At 35.6% G+C, this 4,741-nt stretch overlaps 1 non-coding gene across 1 annotated transcript; it reads left to right on the top strand.

The window, feature by feature from the left end:
• The first annotated feature begins 4,147 nt into the window (after positions 1 to 4,147).
• LOC121215105 (small nucleolar RNA R71) lies at positions 4,148 to 4,254 on the top strand. The gene has a single exon (XR_005910837.1). It is a non-coding gene; the product is annotated as a small nucleolar RNA R71 (small nucleolar RNA).
• Positions 4,255 to 4,741: the final 487 nt, after the last annotated feature.

The following is a 4,741-nucleotide window of genomic DNA, read 5'->3' as shown; positions in this document are numbered from 1 at the left end:
TACAAACTAGACTGCTTAAGATAAAATAAAATGGTTATTACTTGGACCAATTTGACCTTCTTATTAAACAAATAAAATTAACATTAACATTAAAAAATATTAAAATGGAAATAAAATTTTCAAAGTTCATTAGAAAATTTCTTCTCAATAGGTTACATTAAATTAATTCCCAGTAAAGGTTGGAGGGCTCACAATGATCCCGCTTAAGTTCCAATCTCTTTAGACATAATTAAGTAAATGTATTAATTTAAGAAAAATAATTTCTAATTATTTATTACAAAGTAAGATCATAAAAATTAAGGGTCTATCAATTTTAAAGAGGTTTTAATTCGCTCAACTTCACCATCCCAATAGTGCTTGAGACGTTGACTATTAACTTTAAACGTACCTCCATGGTCGTCGTACAATTCTATAGCTCCATATGGATAAACTTTGTACATGGTATAAGGTTCTCTCCATCAGGATTTGAGCTTCCAAGGGAATAACCTTAGCCTCGAATTAAACAACAATATTTTTTAACCTTCTCTGAATTCACGAGGTTGTAAACGACTGTCATGCCATCTCTTAGATTTTTCTTTACACATCTTAGCATTTTCATATGAAAATAACCTCGACTCTTCCAACTTATCAAGCTGTAGCATCCTTCTCTCACCGGCTTGCTTAAGATCCAAAATTAATTATTTCAAGGCCCAGTGAGTTTTATTTTCCATCTCAAGCGGCAAATGACATGCCTTTCCAAAAACTAGCCGATAGGGAGTCATTCCTAATGGTGTCTTAAAATCAGTTTGATAGGCCTATAGAGCATCATCAAGCCTTTGAGACCAATCTTTTGGGCACACTACCCTCTCAAGAATACCTTTGATTTCATGTTTCACCCTTTCAACTTTCCCATTTGACTGTGGGTGATAGGTAGTAGCAATTTTATGCTTCACGTCGTACTTTTTAAGCAACCACTTAAGCCATTTATTTACAAAGTGAGATCCTTTATCACTAATTATAGCTCTAGGAGTCCCAAACCATGTAAATACATGCTTATGTAGAAATCACATGACTACTTTAGCATCATTTGATGGGTATGCCTCGACTTCAACCCACTTGGATACGTAATCCACAACTACAAAAATATTTTTGTTCTCATAAGAAGAAAAAAACTGGCCTTGAAAATCAATGCCTTATATGTTGAATAGTTCAACCTTTAAAATATTTGTCAAGGACATCTCGTTCCTCCTTGATATGTTTCTAGTTCTCTGGCATCTATCACAGTTTTTCACATATGCATATGCATCCTTAAACATTGTAGGCCAAAAGAATCTTTGATAAACCTACGATAAAAACTAGCATGGCCTAAGAAACTTCTAACTCCTTTCACACTAACTAGAGGTGATAATATTTCAATTACATCCATATTTTCTCTATCCACTTCAATTTCATTTTTGGAAATTTTATGTCCTAAGACAATTCCCTCTTTAACAATAAAATGGCATTTCTCCCAGTTAAGGACAAGATTCGTCTCCTCGAATCTTTTTAGTACCTTAACCAAATTACTCAAAAAAAATAATCCATGAAAACCTCAACAAAATTTTCAACCATATCAGTTAAAATTGTCATCATACATCGTTGAAATGTGGCAGATGCATTACATAAGTCGAAAGGCATTCACCTAAAAGCAAATGTACCGTATAGGCAAGTAAAAGTAGTTTTATGCTAGTATTTTGAGGGTACAACTATTTGATTGTATCCCGAATATCCATCTAAAAAGTAGAAAAATTTGTTACCTTCGAGTCGATCTAACATTTGATCCATAAAAGGTAACAGAAAATGATACATACAAGTGGTTTTGTTCAAATTTTTGTAGACAATACAGATTCTTCAACCCGTGACAATTCTTGTCGAGATTAACTCGTTACGTTCATTCTCGACAATTGTGATTCCACCTTTCATTGGTACACATTGTACCAGACTTACCCAAGAACTATCTGAGATGGAGTAGATAATTCCTGCATTTAACCATTTGATCACTTCCTTCCATACTAATTTTTTCATGATAGGATTAAGTCTCATTTGCTCATCGGTTCTACCTTGTCCACCTTCCTCTAAAATAATCTTATGCATACAGAAGGAATAGCTTATACCTCGTATGTCAACTATGGTCCAACCAATTACCTTTTAAAATTTCTTTAAAATAGCAATCAGTTGCTCCTCTTGGTGTTCTGTCAGTTCTGCTGAAACAATCACAGGTAAAGTAGAATAGTTACTTAAATAAATGTATTTTAAATGAGACCGAAGAACCATTATTTCAAGCTTAGGCGGTTCCTTGATTAACAACTTAGGTTGTGTAAATTCTCGAACTTCCAAATCTAGTAGTTTGAACTACAATGGTTGAACATAACTTCTCGGATTGGCTTCCATCAAAGCCATGTTTTCATTACCTTTTTCATCTTCCAATGGTTCAGACCCTAAAGTGTTCTCCAATGGGTCTTCTTCAAGATTGCTCTCCCATTCCATAGAAAATAAGGTTTCTAATGCCTCAATTACTGAACATTCTTTCGTCGAATCGGGAAATTTCATGGCCTCCAAAACGTTAAATGTTACCTAGTCATCTTGAACTCTCATTATGAGTTCTCCTTTTTGTACGTCTACCAATGTTCTTCCCGTGGCTAGGAAAGGTCTCCCTAGGATGATCGGACCTTCCTTATCTGCTTCAAATTCTAACATAATAAAGTCAGTATGAAAAATAAACTTATCAACTCTTACCAAAATATCCTCAGTCTTTCCTTTGGGATATGCTAAAGATCGATCTGCAAGTTGAAGCATCACAATAGTGGGTATTACTTCACCTATTCCCAACAGTTTAAAAATAGATTCGGGCATCAAGTTTATGCTTGCTCCTAAGTCCCACAAAGCTTTACCACAATAAGATTCTTTAATGTTATAGGGTATCGTAAAACTTCCATAGTCTTTCAATTTCGGAGGTAGCTTGTTCTATAAGAATGCACTACACTCCTTCATTAAAGCAACAGTCTCATACTCACTAAGACATTTCTTCTTGGACAAAATATCCTTCACAAACTTCATGTAGTTGGGCATTTCCTCTAAAGCGTCCACCAACGGGATATTGATGTGAAGTTGCTTTAAAACATCCAAGAACTTCTTGAATTGTACCTTATGTTTCTGCTTAAATTGCTAAAATCTTTGAGAATATGGAACTTTAGGTTGAAATAGACAACTTTTCTAAAGAGGCAAATCTGTAAAAGAAGGTGTTAGCTTTTCATAATTCACTAGTTTAGAATTTACCTCATCAAAATTTTCAACATCCGACTTTTCTGGTGTAGGGGTTGACTTTTCTCCTTTTCAATAGGATTATTTTTAACCACAACCTCCTTAGGTTCTAAAATCTTACCACTTTGTAATGCAGCTACCATACAATGTTCCTTACCCAAACTCCTTGGATTTTTTGTATCGCTCGGCAAGGTTACTTGCGGTCTATTACGAAGCTCAGTAGCTAACTGACGTATCTGGTTCTCCAGATTTTTCAGTGTTGCTGCTTGACTTTGGATCAAAGTGTCATTTTTTGCCATGTACGCCTTCAACAAGTCCTCCAAAATGTTTTATTACTCAACTTGAAGGGGTTTTAGAGTTTGTTGACTAAACCCTTGGGATTAATTGGGTCTATACTGCATACGATTGTTCGGTCCATTTCCTTGGTTACTCAAGGTAAATTTCGGATGATTCCGCCATGATGGATTGTAGAAGTTAGACTATGGTCCTTGCCCACTTCTATTTTGATATTGATTTCTTACATAATAAACAGAGTCGGGGTTTGAAGGGCAATTCTCGAAAGAATGACCATTCCCACAATACACACAAGAAATAACATCATACTGACTTGGTGATTGAGCTACAAAATTATTCAAACCATTAGTGGTAAAATGTTTTAACATTGAGGAAATATAAGATACTTGAGCAGAGAGTGAATCCAGTGCATCCACTTCATGCACTCCAGCTACTCATCTTCCAAAAATTGCTCGATTTGTCAGCCATTGGTAATTGTTGCTAGCGATCCTTTCGATGATCTTATAAACCTTGTTATAAGACTTATATGTGTGTTGAGACCGTTAAAAACGTCTCTAGTTAGATACAATGAGGAATCCCATGATGAGGACACTTATGAAGTAATTCTTTGAATCTTTCCCACGCCTCGTACAAAGACTTGTCATCCAATTGTTGGAAAGTGGTTATCTCATTTCGCAACTTTGTGTTCTTACTTGGTGGAAAATACTTTACCAAAAACCTTTCTGCTAATTCTTGCCATGTAGAAATTGAACTTGGTGGCAACAAATTCAGCCATGCTCATGCTCAATCCCACAACGAGTATGGAAATAGCTTCAACCTTAACGCATCTTTAGTCACACCAGCTATCTTAAACGAATCATTCTCCTCCATGAATAATCAAAGGTGAAGATGTGAATCTTCCATAGGCATACCACTAAACTGGCCTACCATTTGGAACATTTGAAACATCACTGGATTCAATTCGAATTGGGGTGCCTCGATATCCGGCCTCTTAATTCTCGAATTTAACTCAATGAAAAGTGGCACAACGTATTGACTTATGGCACAATCCCTATCATCAGTAATAAGGATTGAGTTGTGCACATGATTGACTCCATTACCTTGTCTGTCATTTTTATTTCCAAGGTACATCTCGGTTTGTCTTTGAGCTAATCTCTCGCGTCTTCTC

The sequence above is a fragment of the Gossypium hirsutum genome, chromosome D02 (assembly GCF_007990345.1).
Source record: "Gossypium hirsutum isolate 1008001.06 chromosome D02, Gossypium_hirsutum_v2.1, whole genome shotgun sequence".
Taxonomy (NCBI): domain Eukaryota; kingdom Viridiplantae; phylum Streptophyta; class Magnoliopsida; order Malvales; family Malvaceae; genus Gossypium; species Gossypium hirsutum.
The sequence above is the reverse complement of the archived record's forward strand: the minus strand, read 5'-3'. Positions and strand labels throughout refer to the sequence as shown.